At 36.3% G+C, this 24,972-nt stretch overlaps 1 pseudogene; it reads right to left on the bottom strand.

Moving 5' to 3' along the window:
• Positions 1-22,880: 22,880 nt before the first annotated feature.
• LOC102878727 lies at positions 22,881-24,164 on the bottom strand (annotated as a pseudogene).
• Between the last annotated feature and the right edge of the window lie 808 nt (positions 24,165-24,972).

Below are 24,972 nucleotides of genomic sequence, written 5' to 3'. Positions count from 1 at the left end.
AGAGATAGCAGTTTTTCATAAATAATGATTCTCAATTTGTTGTCTACCTTTGCTTGATTTCCAGAGACTGTAAACTATTGTTTTTGACAGGTTTTTTTCCAATTTTACACTTGTTTTTGGAGGAGAGGATTTGCTGACCTCTTCACTTCAGAGTTGGAAGTCTCTCCCTTACTTTGGAGTTAAAGTTTGCATCATAAAACCTGGCAACTTTAGGATAGCCATTTTCACCCCTGAAAGGGTAAACAGTATCCTTGAGAAAATACGCGTCCACATTTCTCTGTTAAGCAAAGAAAAGTAAAGGTAAAGATTCTCTGAAAACTGTCGGCCAGCAGTCATGCAAGTATTTTTGACTTTTAATTCAGAACAACTGGTTCTGAGCCCCAAACAGGACTCTGATCCATGGCGGACAAGTCCCTCAAAGCTGGCCAGTTTGACTCCAAGAGAATTAGCTTCCTAAGGGCTTACACTGTGGTATTTGCATTCCCTAGCATGTTAGCCCTCTTCATTCTCCCATCTTCCCCACTACACATGTGTGCACATGCATGCATGCACAAGCGCATACACACACACTCATGTATACATAGATATACTGGCAATTTGCTTTCTAGAACAATTCAACTCTGGCTTCAGTGAGACCAGTGAGCTATATCTGAGGTGCCTCAATGTAGGCGCTGGATGGGGCTGAGGTAATACCTTATTTATTCATTCAATTGATTTGTGTAAGCACCTACTGTGGAGCTCAGCACTGTGCTAGGGGCTGGGAATGTGATGGTGAACATGCTGCAGTTCCTGCCCTAGGGGAACTTTCAGTACCAAGGAACAGACACAAATAAATAAGCATTTATAATAAAGTGTGGTGAGCATAATAGCAGGAGAGGTACAGGCTGTTAATAGGAACTCATAACACAGGAGCACTTAGTCTAGACTTGGGGGATCAAAGAAGGCTTCTTGGAAGATGTAATGTCTGAACTAAGACTGAAGAATGAGTCAAAGTTAGGCAGGAAACTATTTTACGTTGTGTATTATTCACAAATGTTCAAACCAAGGCAAGTTTAGCTCAGCCTCTCACGCTCTTACCATACTTCTTGATCATCCTCTACTTTACCTCTTTGCCTCATCTTACTTATGTAATTTGGCTTGTGATCTTCCAGGAGTGGCAGCTTATTTTAATATTTATTTAAACCAGATAGATTTAGCAAGGGAAGTATGCAGCAATAAAAACAATCCTTGACCTGAAGATTGAGAAACAAAATCCTAAATTTTCTGGTAGGGTCTGAGCATGATGTATAAAACCAGTTGACAGGGCATCTCTAGAAGAGATTCATGGCCCCGATGGGGATTAGACTAGATAAACTTGAAATTCTACTCCTGGTTTACTATTGAGTTTCTGGGTGATATTGGGCAAGTTTCTTACTATCTCTAAGCTCCCTTGGTTTTTTATTAGTAAAAAGAGAGGGGTCAGACAGTCCCAGGTTGCCTTCCACCTCTATTATGAAATGAATCAAGTTATTTAGCAAAGCTAAACAGAAATGATCTAAGATGAGTGGTGTCATAGAAAGCAAGCTGAGTGCCCTGCTAAAATGAGAAAGATTTTACCTACAGTGCCAGGGTAGAATTTAGGACTAGAATTAGAGGGCTTGCAATCTACCCCAGCAGCTTTCTCAGGCTTACCCTGCACTTCTCTCATAGATCTCTCTCTCTACATGAGGCTGAAGAAGGCTTCCATTGTGTCCCTATAGATTGTGCCTATTTATAAATGTTATGGATTGAAGCAAGTCGATCTGTCTCTAGGTACAGACAGCAAGAGGCACACAGTGACTGTTTCATATGCCCGCACTTAATCCTCTGACAAGTCACATTATATTCCTCTCTCTTACTAACTTTCTTGGAATAATTTCTGCTTTTAACTGGTACTAAGTAAAAATCTGTAGTAAATGAGGGAGACCCACTCTCAGGCCAACACAGGGGTCCAGATGCTTTGGAAGTTTAAACCAAACACACTGGTACCACAGTAATGCCTGATAAATCTCACAACGAATATGATTCAGAAGACTTGGCCAAATATGCAGGTCTTGGGTCACAGTGTTCATATGATATTCTTTCTCTTTATACAATTTAATTACTAAATATATTTTATGTCATATTTAGATTAAATAGTTTATTGTATCAATATGCCACATTTTATTTATTCTTGGCTGGCTTCTTTCTTTCCAATTTTTAGCAATTTTTATCCACATTACTGCAAGGTGGTTAAATGCTTATGTTGTTATTTCATTATTACCTTAGGATAAAATTTTGAGACTAAAAATGCTGGTCCAATGGGTATGAATAATTTATGTGGGCTTAATATTTTTTATGAGCTACCAAATTGCCCTTAGCCACCACTGTCAGTGTATGAGTGCCCAGGTCCCTGAGTTCTTGCTAACCCTTGGACACTTGCATTAAAACAAAACCAAGCAAACAATACACTTGGTCATTGCAGAGTCATTCTTCTTCTACTTGGCATTTCTTTAACCACACTGAGAAGGCTGTATTTCCTTTCATATGTTTATTGATGCTTTTCTCTTTTGTAAAGTGAGTATTCTCACCGTTTGCTTAATTTTCTGTTGAGTTACGTTTCACGTGAGAGTTAGATCAGTATCCAGAATCGCTTGGAACTCAAGGCCCGTTTCATAAGATAGATGTTAAAGGAGGTTTGCATGTGTGTATGTAAGTATGTGTGTGTTCCTGAGCAAGGCATTTATGAGTAGAAAAGATTTCTCAGTCTACTTTGATTATTAAAATTAATGTTTGATTTACTAAGGTTGCAATTAAAACATATTTTCTTTAATAATTTTTTCATTTTATAGACCTTATTTTATCCATAAAAGTTACCCAAGTTTATCAGTTTTTAAGGGGAAGTTTGATTAATAATTGCTTCAACTAATTAAACTTCCTTGAAAAATTTAAACTGCATTAGAAATTTAACATATTTAACTTTTAACTTTTTAAAAGTACATTAATCGTGACTGATAAACAAATCTTAAACCTTATAGGCTTAAATAAGCCTATAAAGATGCCAAAATCAAGTTACCTTAAACTTTCTAGTACAAGTTTTGAATTTAGCACAATTTTTGAATTTAGCACATTTTTCTTTTTCTTTTATCTTAAAATCACATATCTAACAAATACTCATTAAACATTTTAAAACTGGAACTATAAGGTAGATTCGTTAGTCTATTACGCTAAATTGTTCTTTAATATGCCAAATTTTCTTACATATTTTAAGTATTTAAAATACTATTTAGCTATAGAGGATTTCCAAATTTAATTCAAAATAACATTAATTCAGGGTTTAGTTTACTTGGCCATCTCTATACTTAATTATAAATCTCCCCAGACATTTACCCACACAGGAGGAAATTATTTTCTCCCAAATAATTTGTCATCACCCTTTAGGGTAAGTGAGGTTGTACATAGACCTGAGAATTTGGTTGAGATAAGAATATTTATAGCTGTAGATCTTGTCAAATGACAAAACTAAAAAAATTTAGTAATGAGTTTGATGTTATTTATTCAGAGAAAACAATCCATAGATTGGGAGAATACGGTGTCTCACAAGCAGTGGAGCACACTGCTGAGGGATTTAGGGGAAAGGTGAGTTTTGTAGAATGTTAGGAGTTCCAAAGCCAAAACAAGGTATAGTTGACTGGGGTTGCATATCTAATCTTACTTGGAAAGACTGAGGAACAAGGAAATAAATGTAAAGTCCAGAGTTGGCATGATGTTTGGGGATTGGCTGGCTGGATACACTGGGTTTCTAGTTAAGCAGAACATTTATAGGAATTCAAAAGTTCGGTTTGCTGACATAATAAGCCTATAAAGATGCCAAAATCAAGTTACCTTAAACTTTCTAGCCTAGAAGTTTATTTCAACAACATCTAGGATGAGTTTTCTCACAAAGATGGAGGACAAATATTACTAAAAGACTCTTTCAATGTCCCTATCCCTATCTTACACAATCCCTTTGACCCTGAATTTATTTGAGTGTGTGACCTCTAATTTTCATGTCTGATTGAAGCCTGCAACTGTAGGGAGCTAGAGCTCCCCAAATTCAAAAGAGTGCATGGTTTATCTCGGGAGGCCTGCTTGCATAGAAAAGAAAAGGCTGGTTCTGTGGAATTCCAGGAAGAAGAAGATTAAGTATAGCCTAAGGGAGTGTCAAAGGGAGTGTCAAAGGAAGTGTCAATTGTACCTGGATCTTCAGGATGTTACTTTTATTATGTTATTTGGGGATACACAAAGGAACAGATTGTGTTTAAAAGAAGGATAAGAAATAAACTCGGAGAGGCAGTGTGAGATCTGCTCTCCCTCCTGCACCCTGTCTGTCTTCTCTTTTTTCTCAGTCCCCGCTCCCCCATTCAGGTACCCGGTTTGACTTGGTCGGCTGGCTTCCGACATGCAACCCTCATCCACACGGCTTCATCAACTGATTGAATCCAAGAAATCATTTCCAGTTATAGTCAAAGCTGAATTGTTTTCATATTCTTCCTTTTAAGTCTTACAGATATTTAAATGACATCTGTTTAGGTTCTGTCAAATCTATGTCTGTCTGATTCAAGGGTCACAATTCTAAGGTCATTCTTGTGACAACAGATTATACTTTTTTTCCTTTGTCAAAGCAAATAAAACAAGATAAGTACAAAGTTTTAAAGTTGCTTGAATAAATAATCAGTGGCAATTAGCCAGATTTAATTCAACCATAGAGACCTCCCTTCCTTCTTTTCTTTCTTCTTTGGCAAATCACCACAATCATATATTATCACTTCATTCATAAATGTTGAAATCTCCAGTTGGTGCATAAGGCAGCCTATTGGCTCTAAGTGGGAAGATGATCTCAGAATCTGGGAATAATATTAGAAGTCGTATTACTGTCTGAATGTGAGGTAAGTCATCTTAGAAGTAACCCTACCCAAGAGATGGTTTACTAGTGTCATGCTGACGTGTTTTGAGAAAATCCTGAGTTTCTTCAGGGCAAGAAAGCAGTCCTGAAATGCGATGTGTGTACAATTTTTGCATGCACTTGACACACTGCAACAAACATGAGTATGACAGGGTTCTGACAGAGGGGTGGTGAATTACATGGCGCCTAGGAGAAGGTAGCCAAAGAAGAGGTAGCCTGGAACCAGCTTGTCTAGGACTGAACCCAGGCTCTACCACTTACCAACTATGTAACCTTGGGCAAGTAACTTAATTTCTCAGTGCCTTGGTTTCCTTAACTGTAAAATGGGTTGTTGTGATGATTAAATGAGATGATTCACAAAATGATTAAAACTGTGTCTGAAATATAGGAAGATAATAATTGTGGAGTAGCTTCTCAAGAATTAGGTAGGAAAGAAAACCAACCAGTAGCTTGTTAAGAAGATTACATGAAGAATGGAAGAAATGCTTAGCTAACTCTTAAGTCTATAATCTTTTGTGAGTGGTAAAGGCACAGACATTTATTTAAGCCCATTCAGACAGAATTTATTCATATTAATCAGGAAATGCTTACATAGCACTTATTAGGTGCTGGACATACTGGTCTATGTACATTACAAATACTAACTCATTTATTTAATCTTCCTTAACAACACTTTGCTGTTATTAATATTCCCATTCTACAAATAAGGAACTGAGTGAGAGGCAAGCTGAGGTTGGAACACCAGAGACGTGTCCTGAACCACTGTGGAAAGCTGCCCATCTCCTGGCTTGAGACAGGATTGCAACTGCAGCATAAGTAAACTGAAGAGATGGGAGTGCAACACTAACAAACATCTCTCAAAGGTGCAAAACATTTCTCACCTGTTTGTTTTGTTTAATTTTTTTCCTTCATCAAATTGGTATAAAAGAAGAAATTATGGCTTTTTTTTTTTACTCAAATTGCTTTAAAGTGTGCAGAATTTAATTTTCTTATTAGGATTATAAAATTGGAAGAAATAAACCATCTGAGGTCACCAAGTCACTGAGTTTCCCCAGCTTTATACTGAAGTCACACCAGGGATGACTAGGTCACTCTTTGTTATATTAGCCAAAGTAAGGTCTGGAAGCATTTATTATACTTCACTTTTTTTTTTTTTTTTTTGCTGGTAGCAAGTATACGGTAAGAATTAAATTTGGTCATTTCCTGATTTGCCTGTAATGTGTTTCATTTTAAATGTGTATTACTGTCCTTGGCAAAGTTTCTTCTCTTTCTAGAACTTCTGGAGCTACAAAGATTGTTTCATAACTGCAGTGTTAGTTTGTTAATAAGAAATGAAGGAGGGAGACTTCTCTAGGCAATTAAAACTCCATGTTGCTTTAACCTCTGTCAGCGCCAAGTCGATTGAGAAGGGAAGGTTTTGGTTGTGAGACACCCAGTTGGAAGAATGCACAAGGGGCTGACATGAGAATGAAAAGGCAGACACTGACTTTATTGTGGGGAGCGCGTTTCTATTGCCAGGAGTGCAGTTCTATTTCAGGGAGTGTGCTTCTGCTCTTCTTCTCCCCTTCTTGTGCTCCCCTTCTGCTCATCAGGGGACCACATGGGCTCCACACATATCAGAGTACAACAGGCATGATACAATAAGCTGAATTATGTTTACATATTTTAGGCGCAGGTGCCCTACTACACTAATGTAACATTCTAAATCCAAGGTCCCATTCCAAGCCAAGAGCCTGGAACACAGCCAGATCTGGGACCTGCCAGGCCTGGGACCCACAATTTCTACTAGAGTAAGTCTAACCTGTAATAGAATTAAAGGGCAGGGACTGTATCTTTGCCTCTATGTTCTTAGCATCTTAGCATAATACCTGGCACATAGCAGGTTCTCAGCTCATGCTTGTTCCATTCGATTGAATCTTGGGATGCAACAATGTTTTAGGTTAAATGCTTGGCTGGGAGAAAATACACTGAATCTTAACAGCTGATATCTTAACAGCAATTATCTTTGGGTGGTGAAATTCTTGTACCTTTTATTTTCTTCTTTATACTTTTCATATTTCCCCCAAACCACAGCTTTAGTCTTTGCAACAGATGATTGCTTATAGAAATAAGAGAATCCTTCTCTTTTTCTCATTCCTTTTTAAATTGTGGGTTTTTATTTTTATAAAATTGTCATTTTTACAAAAATTATATGTGTACACGGACAGTAAGTTCACAGTTGCCACGAAAGCCAACAGGATCCCCTTTATCTTCTCTCCTTCCATTTCCCAGTCCACTGAGGATACCACTTTGGATTCTTTGAGTCGATTATTTTGGTCTTTACTTCTACGAATGCAAACAATATGCTTATGTTGCTTGATTTTGATTTGGGTATTTTCTATTCATTCTTACTGTGGGGGATGAGACTTTAACCTGTTTTGCCACTACTCCCACCCCACCTACCAAGTACATCCTAATTGCCCCCCACCCTTTCAACTTAGTTGTGTGGTAAGTAAGCCGGATTGATACTCAGTGCTTACATTATGCTGACTATGCAAATAATTACTTTTGATTTTCTGCAGAACATGTTATTTTCTCTAGAGCGAATTACTCTTTTTCAAGTTAACTCCGTTTTTTATGTCCTTATCGCTAAATTGACCTTTCCCCTTCTTACCCCCAATTTTATAAATCACTTCTCAGTATGTTCAAATACCTTAGGTATTCTATAATTTCATCTTCTGAAATGATTTCTTGGACCTCTAGAAGCCTCCTCCAATCTGGACCGATTCCTCTAGGCATGCTGCACAGCCGTCAGTTTGGGATTTCCTTTGACTGTGAGATTCCTTTTTCCTTTTTCCTATGTTTAATCCACTATTGCCTGGATCCTTGTGTCTTCCTCTTTTTTGGTTTATCCCTCATTTTGGAGTAGCTTCTTAACAATGGTTGGACGGGAGATATTTTCGAGAATTGCTATGCCTAAAAATGTCTTTAATTATTTTATGTTTATGTTTAGTTGATACTGGCTGGGTGTAGAACCCCAAGATGGAAAGTCCTTACGTTCTGAAATTGTGAGGCATAGCTGTCTGCAATTCTAGCTTCCATCATTGCTTTTGAGGACTCCGTTGCCATTCTGATCATTTGCAAGCATCATGCTTTTCTCTCTGGAAGTCTGTAGGCTTCTTTTTGTCCCCACTGCTCTTTACTTCCACTCTAATATGTGCCACAGTGAGGGGCCTGCTTTCACCCATCATAGCAGGTACCCCTTGAGCCCTATCAATCTGAAAATTCATGTCTTTCATTTCTAGAAAATTTTACTGAGTTTTTCTTTGATAATTTTACCCCCTCAAGTATTTTTGTGCCCTATTTCTAGAATTATTATTTGGAGATTGAGCTTCTTATATTTTTCACATCTGCATTCCGTTTCTTTGCCTTTTTGTTTTAAGGAAGATTTCTTGTCACTTAATATTCTAGCCCTTCCATTGAGTTTTCATTTGTGCTATTCAAATTTCCAAAGCTCTTTTTTGTTCTCTGAGTGTTCCTTTGTAAATAACAACCTCTTCTTGTTTCACGTATACAATATTTTCTCTTATCTCTCTGAAGATATTGAGATTGCTTTGTGTCTGTTTCCCCCTTGCATTTTCTGCTTCCTTTGTTCTATCAGCTGATTTTGGTCTCTAAATTTCATATGTAAGGTATTCTCTGCTGATCCTTAACTATTTGCCCAAATTTAAGAGTGAATAACTAACGAACCGCAAATTGCTGGCACTTGTCAATTATGATCTTCACTGTTTTGCTCTGACTGGACTCTTTCAATAGATCTTTGGTATCAGTGCTTAGACCTTTTTATTTCTTGGATTTGTCAAATTCCCCAGAGAAGCTTTTCCAGTCTCTCACCTGGAGAATGTCTGGTGGCCATCGTTCTGATTGCCAAATACAGGAAGAAGGCTGAGCCCAGGGTTTCAGCCTTCGTTATGTACATTTTCACTCCATCCCATTTTCAGTACAACATACATGCCGTCAATTCTGCCAAATGCCTCCCCTCACCCCCCGCCCCATGTAGATACTCATTGTTTTATGCCCTCTTCCCAGGTGTAAGAGGGACAGTTGCTGTACATATTTGGGAGGGGGTCTGATGGTCTATTTCTTAAGGAGGCTTTCAAACAATTCTCCTTTTCTCAGATACTCCCTTTCTAAAGATATCTAGTGCCCTAATTCCTAAGCTTTTCAATTAAATTGAGTTGCTTCGCAGGTTCCTTACTGTTGGCTTGTTATTCAATATTTCCAGTTCTGTTAAATCATTTACCACTTGTCTATTTGCTTTCTATCTCTTAAAATTTCTTTGCTGTAAGTTTCTCTTTTTCCTTCTGGGTTTATTGTCTTATTTTAAAAGGTATTTACTATCATTTTAGTAGATTTTAAGTAGAGAGTAGACACAAATTATGTGCTAAAGCTGCAATTATTTGTTGCTTTTCTTACTAGACAATCTCAAAAATCACAACGCATGCACAAAAGGTTCTGGAAATCTGCCTTTGAAAGTGTTCATGACATCTGCCCTGAGCATGCGAAAAAGCAGGGAGGTGCTGCTTATAGACTCTAGTACCTTGCTGTTCAAAATATGTTCTGTAGACTATTATCACAGGTATTACCTGGGAATCTATTTTAAAATGCAGAATCTCAGGGCCTGTGCCAGACTTACTGAATCAGAATCAACATTTTAACAACATCTCAGCTAATTCATAGCCAAATGAAAAGTTGAGACGCATTGGTTCATAACAATAGCCCTAACGTTCCATTCAACAGTATTAAATTATGTTTGGAAATCAATTGGCCAGGATCTTTGATCTTAAATCCACACAACTATCCTTAGGGATGTGACCTAAGGGAAATAATGGTTAGTCACACAAGTTGAGTGATGATCAAGAACAGGTCCTGAGACTTCAAGTTCTGTGAATAATTATGCCAATTATCAGTGTAAAGACTGTCTAAATAACTCAAAAGAATGCCAAATACAGACACAGTTTATTTTAGTGGCAAGAGTGATGTATGTCTTACTCATCTTATTGGTAACCATATTTTTAAAAGCAAGAATTGATTCTTGTATAAGAGCCTAGGAAATGACTGATATTGACAAAGATTGGAACAGTCAATTCGCCCTTGCCTTTGTCAGCACTTCGACTTCAAAGAACTAGAAAGAAGCACCTGCTACCTTGAAAATAAGGTCATCTATTTTCTCAAATCTAGGTCCATTCCAAATCTAAGATATTAAACTTCAGAAGAAATGCTCACAGATTACAATTTGATCATTCGGTGCAAGGAGTAGCAGGGAGTATGCTCTGGGAATTTCCTGGGACTGGAAGGACACAGCTATTGGCTTTATGCCATTTAGGATTAAGGGATTATGGCTACCAATTGAGTGAATTGACTTTAAATGAGCAAGCCTGGCACCTGTGGGCCAAAGGCTAAATAAGATAAGCCAATTGTCTGGGAAAAGGGAGTTTGTCAGGTTTGCAGAACAAGTTAATGCCACAGGGGCAGAATTCATAAGAGAGTCAACTAGCTCAGGTGAATTACTGTAAATCAGGGCTGCAGTAGAGAGCAGAGTTAAGCATTCATGTAGAGTCAGCCTGGAAAATACAAGCAGGGAGAATGTGTGAGCAGGAGTGTCATCATATAACTACATAGGGACATCGTCAATGTCCAATTCTGCCAGATCAGCTGGATGAGTCCTGAGGTGACCTTGGCAAAAGGAGCTTTGGTTTGAGATGTCAGAGTTTGCACGAACAGAAAAAGAACCATGTCATTTGTAGGAGAGTGCTAAGGCCGGTGCTAACATCAAGTGTTAAGTCAAAAAAGTAATACCTGGGTGCAACTGAGTAGATAAGGCAAAGATAAGCATTAAAAGTCAGTGTTCAAGGAATGTCAGAGGAGTGTTGGGTCAGGTTTCAGAAGCAGAAAGAAGAGATGTACAGAACAAAGACCAGGAATGATTTCTCTTGTATATCCTTTATTAGCTGCTTCAAAGAGTTGCACAGGGTCAGATAGTTAGCTGGTGGGGATTTCAACCAGACAAGCTCCAGAGAAAGAAGGAGTGCTTTCTTAGACAGGGTGTGTAATTAGAATAGACAGAAGTTTGGTAAACACAGCTCTGAACTAGCACCTGAAGTTCAATAAAGATATTTTTCAGAGTTAGCAACTTGTTCAAAATAGAATCTTTTTCTCTCTTGGAAAATGAAAAAAAAAAATGAGTTCAGTTCTCACTCAAATGAGACATAGGATAGTTTAAGAGACTTCTGGGATAACATCAAGCATACCAACATTTGCATCATAGGAGAATCAGAAAGAGAAGAAAAGAAAGCAAGGAATTGAAACCCTATATGAAGAAAGAATGATGGAAAACTTCTCAAAGAAAATAAACATATAAGCCCAGAAGCACAGAGTATCAAACAAGATGAACCCAAACAGGCCCACACCAAGACACATCATAATTAAAATGCCAGAGGTTAAAGACAGAGAGATTCTTAAAAGCAGCAAGAGAAAACCATCTAGCTACCTACAAAGATAAAAAAGGAAAATCATCTAGCTACCTACAAAGGTAGCTGACAGTCTAGCTACCCATAAGACTGTCAGCTGATTTATCAAGAGAAACTTTGCAGGGCACAAGAAATTGCACAAAATATCCAAAGTGATGAAAACCTACAACCAAGATTACTCTACCCAGCAAAGCTACCATTTAGAATCAAAGGGCAGATAAAGCGTTTCCTAGACAAGAAAAAGCTAAAGAAATGCATCAACACCACACCAGTATTACAAGAAATGTTAGAGAGACATCTTTAAGAAAAAGAAGATAAAAAATAAAAAATATAAATAATAAAAAGGCAATAACTACATACGATCAACAATTACTTTCAATGTAAATGGATTAAATGCTCCAATCAAAAGACAGAATAGCTGAATGGATAAGAATACAAGAACCTTATGTATGCTGCCTACGAGAGACTCACTTCAGATCGAAAAACACGCAGAGACTGAAAGTAAAGGAATGGAAAAATATTTTATGAAAATGGAAACAATAAAGAAAGCTGGGGTAGCAATACTTACACCAGATAATCTAGACTTTAAAACAAAGGCTATAACAAGAAACAAAGAAGAACCCAATAATTCCATTTCTGGGTATTTACCTGAAGATACTCAAAACACTAATTCGAAAAGACATATGCAACCGTATGTTCAGTGCATTATTTACAGTAGCTATGATATAGAAGCAATCTATGTTCATTGATAGATGAATAGATAAGGGAAAGGTGGTACATATATACAATAGAACATTACTCAGCCATAAAAAAAGAAATCTTGCCATTTGAGAAACATAGATGGACCTAGAGGGTATTATGCTAAGTGAGATAAGTCAGACACAGAAAGATAAACATCTTATGATTTCATTGATATGTGGAATCTTAAAAAAAAAAAATAAGTGAACAAATAAAACAGAAACAAACTCATACATACAGAGAAATTTTTCATGGTTGCCAGATCGTAGCAGGTTTGGGGATATGGGGAAGCAGGGGAAGGAATTAAGAGACATAAATTGGTAGTTTCAAAATAGTCATGAAGATGTAAAGTATTGCACAGGGAATATAGTCAGTAATATTTTAATGACTATGTACGGTGTCAGATAGGTACTAGATTTTTGGGAGTGACCACGTCATAAGTTATATAAATGTCTAATAACTATGTTGTATACCTGAAACTAATACCATATTGTATGTAACTGAAAAATATTTAAATATTTAAATAAAATATTTTTAAAAACAGGGAAAAAGCTTTTTGACATTGGTCTTGGCAATGATTTTTTTGGATATGACACCAAAAGAAACAAAAGCAAAAGCAAAAAAAGCAAAAATAAACAAACTAAAACATCAACTAAAAATTTTCTATACAGCAAAAAAAAAAAAAAAGAACGAAATGAAAAGGCAATCTACAAAATTGGAGAGAATATTTGCAAACCATATTTCTGTAAGGGATTAATATCCAAAATATAAGGAACTCATACAACTCAATAGGAAAACAAACAAACAATCCGATTTAAAAATGGACAGAAGATCTAAACAAACATTTTTCCAAAGAGGACATACAGATGGCCCATTGACATGAAAAGACAGTTAATATCACTAATTATCAGGGAGAGTCAAATAAAAACCACAATGCGATATTACCTCATACCCGTTAGAATGGCTATTATCAAAAAGACAAGAGATAACAAGTGTTAGTAAAGATGTAGAGAAAAGGGAACTCTTGTTGTATTATTGGTGAGAATGTAAATTGGTGCAGCCACTTTGGAAAACAGTATGAAATTTCCTCAGAAATTAAAAATAAAACTATCATATGATCCAGCAATGCCACTTCTGGGAATATATCTAAAGGAAATTAAATCGCTATCTTGTAAAGACATCTGCACCCCTATATTCACAGTAGCCAAGAGATGGAAACAAATTGTCTATCAATGGATGAATGGACAAATGAAATGTTTTACACACACGCCCGCGCGCACACACACACACACACACACACACACACACACACTCTGGAATATTGTTTAGCTATAAAAAAGAAGGAAATCCTACCATTTATAAGATAGATGGACCTTGAGGGTATTATGCTAAGTGAAATAAACCCGACAGAGACAAATACAGTATGATCTCACTTACATGTGGAATCTAAAAGGGGAAAATTCACATAAACAGAGAGTAGAATGTGGTTGTCAGGGGATGGGGAAAATGGGGATATATCGGTCAAAGGGTACAAATTAACATTATTGTAATCATTTCGCACTGTATACAAATATCAAATCATCACATGTACTCCTTAAACCTGCATAATGTTATATGTCAATTATATCTCAATAAAAGCTGGGGACAAAATAAAAAACAGAACTACTGCTTAACAATAAATAATATGGTTAATTAAAAATAAAAGATTTCTCAACAAAAACAGCTAAAAGATTAAGAAATTATAAAATTTATAAAGTAAAGCAATGTCCTAAACAATAAAGATAAAAGAAAAGAAAATTAAAAGATAATTAAATGATGGAATTACTTTTTAAGTTAGAGGGAAAATAAAACATAAAAGATGATATAAAAGTCAAAGTTTAGCATGCTGATACAGTTATAAAAATAAAATTAAAAGATAAACAAGATGATTAAATTCAGAAAAAAATTTTTAAATAGTGGAATAAAAGTTAAAACAAGAGAAATGATTTATAATAAGAAGGAAATTCCAGCTGATTAGACATAAAATATACAATAAATAAAAAAGGTAAAATTTAGACAAAAAGACAAAATAGGTTTGAATAATGCAGAAAACAGATGAACAATTTTCGAGTCTAAGAAATATAAAATATAAAATTTCACCAAATTAAAAGAGATAGAAAGTTATGTGCTTTAAGTTAACATCTCGTTTCAGGGTAAGCAGGGTTTCTGGGAAAGTCAGTTTCCTTAGTTGGAGCTAAGTAAAGAAATCTTGACCATTCCCCTTGCCTTTAAGGGCAGCTCACAATGCCTACACCTCAAAGATACTAAAATACCTGTGGAAGAAGGATGAATATTCACTGCCAAAACCCCTGGCAGAAAGGTTGAAATCAGAGGTAAACCTGCCTGAGCAGGCTGCCTACCAGGCTGTAATTGATAGTCGAGGCTCCAGGTTGGCTAGGAGACTAGCTTGAAAAGATATCTCTGCTCTTTATCACCTTCAGAAAAAAGTCCAAAAGTTGCTTAGGTAATAATCAGTTACAGAAAAAATATTATAATGATTATTTTTAAGTGTTTCATGTTGACATGGAAAAATACGTAGTTTAGACATACTATTTTATAAATATGTTAAAAGAAAAGTGAATTTAAAGTCCACTATAGAAACTGCATAACTGAATGGAGAGAGTAAACAACTATAAAATGGAAGGCAGTAAAATGTCTCTCAAGTAGAGCGTTAAATGTAAATGAATTAACTCTCATATAAAAAGAAGAGTTGTCAGGGATATTTTTAAGATATCCAATCATTAGCCAGAAATGCGATACATTTAAAAAGATATTAACAAGAATTAGGAGATCTAAGATCTATCATGAATATAATTTAGGAAAGTCAAGTGTTATCACCATAATATTAAATTTCAGAGCAAAATCATTAAGGTGAAAAACAGGATCACTCAATAATGATAAAAATAACAACAAAAAGTTAATAATTCTAAACAACTAGATACAAAATACAGTTTATAAAGAGGAGAGGAACAAACAGAAAGCAGGTAGAATTATAATTAAAGATTTCAACGTTTATCTATCAAAACATGATATTTAATAAGAAGAAATTTTAACGAAAAATCTAGTATGAACTATAGGGTTCTTGTTTTATGACCACAAGTTATATATTACAATAAATAACTGACAAATAGGATAAAGAAATGCCATTTCTTTTCAAGAAGATATGAATGTCACAAATTTGATCATATACTGGGACACGAAGATGCACTCCAAAAAACTTAAAGGCAGGGTGTTTTATTTGTACAATATGTTAAAATGAACGGCAAAGTGTTACTGTGCAAAGGCTCACTGCCTAATGTGCATAGAAGCCAACACTATGACATAGGCTTTTGAGAAAAAAAAAATGCTTTAATTGTGGGTTGACTGGCAAGGAGACAGGAGGCAGGATCAAATCCGTCTCTCTGATTCCCAACTCAGGGTGGGACTTTAACGAGATTCAGCACCAGATCTTGTACAATGGACCCTTAGCTTCTGAAAGGGTTCCGGGGCTTATGTTTAGGTCATGTCCCAATCCTTTGGTTCCGTTGGAGGGGAGCAGTTAAGGGTTCACAAGTGTTACGCCTGAGTGGCATAAATTTTGGTTCTGGGTTTTGTTGGAAACAGGATAGGACCAGTTTGAGCTGGCTCTGTGGTTATGAGAGCAGAATAGAAAAATGCCAAACCACAGAATATATATTAAATATTATCTAAGTCAGGGATGAAATCCAAAGCCAAATAATGATTTAGCTTCCAAGAATATTAAATACCTCAAACATATGCACTTTTAGGAAATTTGGCCCAAACAGAACATAAAGTTGATTACACCAAATGGTGCAACTTCTTTGGAAACCAATTGGACAGTTTCCCCAAAAGTTTTACATAAGGTTACCATACGACCCAGCAATTGCACTCCTAGGTATATATCCAAGAGAACTGAAAACATGTTCACACAACACTTGCACATAAATGTTCTTGTAAGCATTTTTCATAATAGCTAAAAAAGTAGAAACAACCCAAATGTCTATCAATTGATGAATGATTTTTAAAATGTGGTATATCCATACAATGAAATATTATTCAGCTATAAAAGGAATGAACTACTGATATATGCTACAACATGGGTGCTAAGTGAAAGAAACCAGACACAAAATGTCACACATTGTATGATCCCATTTATATGAAATGTTCACAATAGGCAAATCTATAGTGATAAAAAGTAGATTAATGATTGCCAGGGACTATGGAAGGAGAGAATGAGGCAAGTGACTGCTGATGGGTATAAGGTTTCTTCTAGGGGTGATGAAATATTCTGTAGTTGGTGGTAATGGTTGCATAACCTAAAAACCACTGAAATGTACACTTTAAAAGGGCAAATTTTATGGTATGTGAACTAAATCTCAATAAAAAGTTTAATCATAAAGTTTCATAAAATAGCTACTTTAGAAATAAAAATAGAAAAATAATGAATAAAGAATTGAAAATCTATGCCTATAATATAAGAGAGAATCCAAAACTGCAAGTAGAAGTGGCAGGTGGAAGCCTTTTCAACTGTATGAATAAATTAGGCGATCAGATAAAAAAAGGTCAATTACCTGTCCTAACCAGTACTTAGCAGTTGCATAGTTCCAGAATAAATTGGGTTATAAAACAGATATCTAAACTATTAGTTTGTAGCTTAATTAAGATAGTTATTTCTCTCTCTTCAGAGCATGAACAGTCCAGGATGGTATGGCAGCTCCGAGATGTCAGGAATCCTGGCTCCTTAGATCTTGTTGCTAATTTCTAAGTGTTGTCCTTGTTCACACGGTCCTATATGACTCATCATCAGTCTTAGTTCCAACCAACAGAAAAGGGAAAATAGGGAAAAAGAGGACATACTCCTTTCCTTCAGGGTTGTAAATTGTAAGTTGCACAATTAATTTCTGCTAACAGACCATTACCCAGAATTTAATAGTAAGGCAGCATATAGATTAAAGGGAGGCTGGAAAATGATTTCTTTAGCTGAGCAATGATTTGCCTAATGCTGAAAAATCTTTTTATTATGAAAAAAGGGAGAAAATGGACATTAATTTAAACCTCTTGTTCACAATGATTGCTTCAGGGATGGGCTTATGATCTAAGACAAGCCAATGAGAGTCAATTCTGGGACTTATGTTGGGAGTATTAGGAAACTTGCAATGCTGGTAGAATGTGGGCCTAATTATTAACCATCCTGACCATCACAAGGGGAGAGCTTGGCTGAGAATGACAACACAGAGAGAGTGGAACCAAGAAATGGAAAGAGACAGTGTCCTAATGACACAGGTTAAGGTCCTGAAATTTATCTGGGCATTTTCTTCCTTAAATGTTTTCTCTTTGAACAGAATACTATGTGCCAAAATGTTAATGTTAGAGTTTCATCAATGGTTTCTCCATTCTATTTGCAAAGAAAAGCTCCTCAACAAAGCTGAGAACCCTTCAATTTGCCAAGAATTGCTCAACGTGGTAGCCTCACTCAGCAAACCAGCAAACCAAAAACTTGCTCTGTGGGATACTAGCTAGAATTTGCAAAGTCTCCTCTCGGTAGATGTTTATTACATCCTTCTTCCATGTGATTGTATATTGACAGTATGTGGATATCTTGCTACTCCTGCTGTTTTTACTTCCACTGCTCTGGGTGGAGGTGCACTAACTGCTGGCCTAGATGCACATGATTTTGTGTTCTGTTGTTGCTGTTTGCCTAATGTCTCTTCACATTGAATTTCCCAATTATATGAGTCAAAATGTTTTCCTTTTGCTTAAACCACTTTGAGTTGGATTTCTGTCACTGGCAAACGAGTCCTGACTAATGCTCCCAGTAAGTCTCGTTCAAGGAAGAGGATAAGTGTAGTCTCGGTGTCTTTTCTTAAAATAGAGAGTCAAACTTAAAAGATTAATGTATATATTTTGGAGGAAGGAAGATATGTATGAATGAAAAATTATTTTAAGTTCAGAAGGATACACACCCAGACTAGTAACAATTGGTTACTTTTGAAGAGACTGTAAACAGAGTAGAATTGGGGATAACAATTAAAACAGCCTTTAATTTTATTTTTTATGTTCTACTTTAAAAAATAAGAATGCATAGATAATTGTGATATTAAAATTAGTAACCAAATAACTATTTTTAAAAGCAAGGTTTATTTTTCCTCTTCTCTACCAGCTCATTCCTGAATAATTCAGTCCTAAAGCAAGGTAAGCATGCATGCTGGGTGGAACTGGTGGTGTGTGACAGGAGGCACGATGGCCAGAAAGAAATGTCAGAACCTAAGCAGGTTGAAGAAGGAGTCCATGAAGGAAAGCTGCCTGGTATGGGGTGTCAGAGCCCAAGCGAGTTATAAAGGAGATATGCACACAAGAGAAGGCAATGGGAAATTTGTTATATACAAGGGTTTTGCTCAAATAAGTAAATCTACTAAGGAATGGAAACCAGAGTTTTCACTGAGAAAGAAGTAAAAAATATGGAAAAGAAAACTAGAATGAACCCGGAGCTGTTGGATTGAAATTAAAGATATCTGTGTGAAGTCAAAGTTTTCAACAAATAGATAATAGATGATAGATGGTAGATAGATAGATGATGGATAGATGATAGATAGATGATAGATAGATAGATAGATAGATAGATAGATAGATAGATAGATAGATAGATAAATATTTAAAAGTAAATATATTAGTGTGAACATAGGCATATGTTCCCTAACTCTCTCGCTGAGAGTGGCCTGGGAGCAGCAATACCCCAGTAACAATGAGAACACATAGCACCCTGATCTTGGCTTCTAAATACCATTCTCTGCAAAAAAGAAACAAGATAACTGATTTCAGTTCTGATTCATGGAAAGCACAAGACAAGCTTGGAACACATTTTTGTGTGTGTGTGTGCCAGAAAGTACAGAAATGCTCTAAGAATGATGAGGACATGACAATTGGACACAAAAGCTGATTTGAATGGGATCTCACTGGTTAAATAGGTTCCAAATTTTTGAACAGCAAAATAAATATTAAAGTTAATATAAAATAACCAATTGAATAAAATAGGAAGCCATGAGTTCATAATGATATTAATTAATTAGTTAATGAGTAATAGACTATTTATACAGATTCACAGTTACCTCCCCACAGATTACTAACTAATTACCAAAGGAAATAAAGTAACTTTACAATGGAGAAACTTGGCAGATACCACCTAATTTAAGTGATGAAAGTGAACCTTGTCAGTAATGGTACACATTGAAATCATGCACCACCTGAGAGGATTAAATGAGAAGAACAGTGTGATATTCCCAGCATAGATAGCTTGAATCCAACCATCGGAAAATAGCAGATACACCCAATTTGAGGAACATTCTACAACATTACTAGTCTGTAATCTTCAAAAGTATTTAGGTCATGAAAATCAAGGAAAGACTGAGGAACTGTTCCAGACTGAAAGAGATTAAGAGATATGACAACTAAATACAACATGTGATTCTGAACTGGATCTTTGCCTACAAAAAGCAATATTAAAACAATTGGCAAAACTTAAATAGGGTCTAAGACTTAATAGTAGTAATATAACAATGTTAATTTCTTGATATTGATGGCTGTATTGTGGTTATGCAGAATGATCTCGTTGGTGGGAAGTACAGCTAATGTATTCAAGGGTGATGTGGCATCATGTTAGTAACTTGCTCTCAAATAATTCCAGAAAAAAATAATTTTTTGTACTATATATGCAGCTTTTCTGTATGTTTGAAATCATCTCAACATAAAAACAACAAGGTACATAACAGAATGCACCACAAAATACTATTTATGTTTCCCAAGAAGCTAGCAGTAGTGATCACTTCTAGGGAAGAGAACTGGAGAACTAAGAGACATTCTGAGGGAAAGACTTTTCATTGCATACCTCTTTTGTTGAATTCTTTTTTTTTTTTACCATATGCATGTACTTTCTATTAATTTTTTAAGTTAAAATTTTTAAATAAATAAATAATAAATATGTGGCAAAAATGTGACCAGAAATTCCATTTCTAGGGTATGTACTAGAGAATCATTTGCACATATCAATAATGAGACATATAGAAGGACATTCACTGTAGAATTCTTTATAATGATGGAAAATAGAAAACAAAGGTCCATTGACCTAAAAAATGGCATGTCAACTTAATAGAATACTGTGCAGAAGTTAAAAGGACAAAGTAGAGCTACATATGTTAATATGGGTAGATTGTTAAACTGTATTTTTGAATAAAAGCATGCTGCAGAATGTGAACAATAAGATACTTTTTAAGTAGAAAAAATCAACTGTACATATTCTGAGTATATGTGTGTTTGTGAGTGTGTAAATTAAAAGCAAAGATTTGGATGGATGCACATCAAACCAGTAATGGTGTTTATCTGACAAAGGAGTGACCAAGGGGCCATGCTTTAGCCTTGTTATTTATTGCGAAATTGTTTTATAGAATCATTAAGTCAATTTATTACCACAACAATGTATAAATATACCTGCAAAGTGGGCAGAGAAGGATATAGACCTGCCAAGTAGGAGGAAAAGAAGAAATTAGTGGGAAAGCATAAAGTAATCTATATAATAAAGACCTCGGGGTGGAAAGTGGAAACTGGAGAAGACTGAGAATAGAAGAGGGAATTTGAAACAGGAGATCAGAAGACAGAAACACTAAGTGAACAAAGAAAACCGCACCCAGCTGAACCCAGCAGCGTAGGAACACACACACACACACACACACACACACACAGCAGCCGTGAACACCTTTCCAACAATCAAAGAGAAAGCACTATCTGTGAGGAACTTAATGGGAAATCACCAAATTCTGCAAAGGGGCTCCTTTTAGTGGCTGATTTAGTGGGTTCGGCCATCACTACATCTTCCATTCAACTGTCTGGCAAAGCCAAGAGTGCACATGAGAAAGCCACAAAAGAATTTCCAGCGATGATACAGAAGTTAATTGAAGAACAAACCTATACGTTGCATCAAAAGTTCAATTTGTATGAAACAGCTATTTATTATAAATTCATATCTCAAGGGACCTACATTTCAAAGTCAAAAGATCATGTTTCAAGATTTAAGGCTAAGAAAGATTGCTTAAGTCTGTTGTTTAGCTTCTGAGCCTAACTGAGGGCAGTGAGCCACACTCATCCATATCTGGTATTAGCACATTCCATCACATTTCAGAAAATTCTCCTTCCACTTTACAATAACTCACAGGCTGTAGTCCTGCTGAGACCCACTTCTACAGGCAAACTTCAGGTCTTTCTCAAAGCGAGATGCCATATTTTTCCTAGTATTTATGTATTTTTTAACCATTTGACATGTGCAAAACTGTGTTATAGTTTTCATTAGATTCCTATCTCTTTAAGAAATGTGCTTTGGAAAAGGTTTTTAGCATTGCCCCTAAACATACTTCCCAATTTTGCATAATAACAGTGTTTTTTAAGGAGGCATATATTGTTATTACAGAACTGAATGTCCCTGGGTGGGAAGAAACACTATTATCATTTTGACAGATTAAACAAACACAGTTAATGCTATTCCAATCAGAATTCAAATTATATTTATTTTGGATCTTGACAAATTGATAACAAAGTTAATCTATAATAGGGTTTCTCAGCCTTGCTACTATTGACATTTGGGGCTGGATAATTCTTTGTTGCAGGAGACTGTCATGTACATGTAGGATTTTAGCAGCATCCCTGGCCTCTACCCAGCAAAGACCTGTTATGACCACCAAAACGGCTTCCTGGAGGGCAAATGTCAAATGACAGTGCCAAATGTCTCCTGGTGGGCAAAACTGCCTCCTTGAGAACCACTTACTTAAAAGAACAAATTTGGGGGAAAGGACAAGGAGAAGAAATTGCTTTATTAAATCAAAACTATAAAACTATAAGTATTAAAATTGTATGGTACTATCTCAGAAATTGACAGATACCTCCGGAGAACAAAATAGAGAATCCCCAAATAAACCCATATATAATGAAAATGCAGTATATTACAATGGTAACATTTCAAATGAGTGAGAAAAATTTCAGTTTCAGTGAATGGTGTTGAGACGAGCTATTCAAGTAGGAAGAAAGGGTTGAACCCTGTCTCACACTAGACACAAACATAGCATTCAGATATATTACAACGATAACTGAATTAAATTTATAAAAGAATTGAAAATTCATATAGGGGAAATTTTTATATAGTTTAATAGCAAATTTACAGGAACAGCACAGACAGACAACATTAAAAACAAGTGCTTGCATGTAAGACAACTCAGAAAAGTATGGTGAATGGATGGAATCTGTTGTATGATAAAAATGCTACAAACACCATTTAGTTGCCATCAATAAGAAATTTACTCGTTTTAAAAACGCTGGCATTGTCCAGAAAAATTTAACAGGCTTATTTATAATTGTTATAAAGTTGAACTGCCGAAACTTGTTCACTGAAACTTTTTGACTTTCATTAACATTCTATGACCCTGAATTTATACAAAAAATTCACACACAAATGAAATGGAAAAACTACCAATACCTGATTTCTGTCCCCTATTTTTCCACTTTCAACTGTATACTTAGATTCCTTTTGACCCCATGGGGGGTGGGGGGAATCTAACGTTCGCAACTACCAATAACAAGAAGAGAATTTTATTTTTTAAGAATGAAATGTTTCCCACTATAGTGGATTCTTAAACACGTTCTCCCCGTATGTGGCGCGCTAGCTGGATGTCTTTTGGCATAATTGTTAACACGTTTGGCATGGATAGCACACAGGTCGGTGTCTTCAAAAAGACCAACCGGCTAGGCCTCACTTGCCTCCTGCAAAGCACCAATAGTTTCACTCTGGAAGCGCAGATCTGTTTTGAACTCCTGAGCAACTTCTCGCACCAGACGCTGGAAAGGAAGTCTGCGAATCAGAAGTTCAGTGGACTTTTTGATGACGTCTAATTTCACAGAGTGCCACAGTACCAGGCTTGTAAAGATGACGCTTCTTCGCCCCGCCCGCCCCGCCCCCAGGAGCGCGCGCACTCTTGCGAGCGGCTTTTATAGCCAGTTGCTTCCTCGGTGCTTTACCACTGGTGGATTTGCAGGCAGTCGCTTTGTAGGAGCCACGGTATAGAGACCTTTCTTACCTCCCTTTGCCTTCGGTTGGAGCTCGGCGAGCTAGAGACAGCACTGGGGTTAGAGCGACGGTGCCGCGGCAGCGGCGCATGCGAACACCGAGAGGAACATTTTTATTATTTTGTGGTAAAGAAAGCATTTTAAAGCATTACACAAAACACACGTGAAATAAAGAAAATAATCTATAGATGGACTAAAAAGTTTAATCTTCTTAATTAACAAAAAACACTTTAAAAAAATAAAAAGAAAATTAGGAGAAAATATTTCAATGTGTATAATAGAGTTAATATCCCTTACACACAAAAAATGTACATAATAAATAACTCATGGAAATTTTCCCAGCTATCAGCACAATTCATACAAAGAGAAACATCATTAGTAAGTAAATGTGAAAAATATTTAAACATTTTTGTTATCAAACAATAGTGATAGTATCTTTTACTCATTAATTAAATATTTAAGCATGACCTTGCCTGTTCATCCAGTTAAAAATTGTGGTTTATACATATAATGGAATAATATGTCATCATCAAAAATACAAGAGAAAAATATTAATGACATAAAAGTGATTCTGATTGTTAAATGAAAAAAGATAGTCATAAAATTAATATGTACAATATGATCACATTTTTATTTTTTCAAATGTTTACAGAAGGATGGAGAAACAAAAAAGTACAACAAAATATTAACTTGTTATCATTAGGTGGTGAGATTTCTTTTGATTTTATTTCCTTCTTCATCTTTAACTATGGTTTTCATAATTATCACAATTAATCACATCCCTTCTGGAGGATCAAAGGCAAACCAGACAGCAGCGCACCTCTCTGCAGCGCCATGGTCACAAGACCCTGAGGGGAAAGCAACACTTGCAGCAGAAATGAAGCCAGCCCCTCTGGAGTCTCTGGTCTTTGCACAGCTAGTGCCTGGTAGATACTGTCAGTGTCTTATAGCTGTTTCCCAAAAGAGTCTCCTTTTATCTTATTCAGAGGACTCACTCATGACTTTCTAAATTCAGTACAGGCTAAAGAATCCTCATTGCTTCCCCAGCCCCAGAACTGCCACACCCTCTGCCCTTACCACAAATTCTGCCCCAAACCAAGCCTAAAACTCTGGCTCAGGTCCACACCAGGCCCACCTCAAATCTTCTCTACCACTCCTGCTCTTTCTTCTCCCCACATAGAGCCAATTGTGTGTCCTTCCCAATAAACCAGAATGAGGTATGGTCTCTCACCCAAACTGAAACCTAACACTTGGAATGGCACTGCTGCAGAAGCAACTGGACAATGAGCAGAGCTTTCCCTCTGTGCTCCAAAGATCTCACGAAGTCTTTGGCCCTTCACATCCCAGCCCTTCTGATTACAACCTGGCCTCCTATGAACCAGCCTCTATCCTTCTAGGAACATTTTCCCTCAGCAATGGTTTCCAGAAGCAACCGCCTAGTAGGGGCTGGCCCACAGGATCCAAAAGTCTCTGGCACAGATGCAGTTTCAGAACAAATTTCCAGAGATATTTCTTCCTTTCTGCTTCAACAAGGTGTTCTAAGTTCATCTTGTACACTCCTAGCACCTGTCCTGAAATCAACTATTTCTCCAAGTAGCCCTGTTTCCTTTTAGTGGAGAAAGGTATTTAGAAGTCAAGATATAG

Source organism: Pteropus alecto, unplaced genomic scaffold (genome assembly GCF_000325575.1).
Source record: "Pteropus alecto unplaced genomic scaffold, ASM32557v1 scaffold433, whole genome shotgun sequence".
NCBI classification, from domain to species: Eukaryota; Metazoa; Chordata; class Mammalia; order Chiroptera; family Pteropodidae; genus Pteropus; species Pteropus alecto.
The sequence above is the reverse complement of the archived record's forward strand: the minus strand, read 5'-3'. Positions and strand labels throughout refer to the sequence as shown.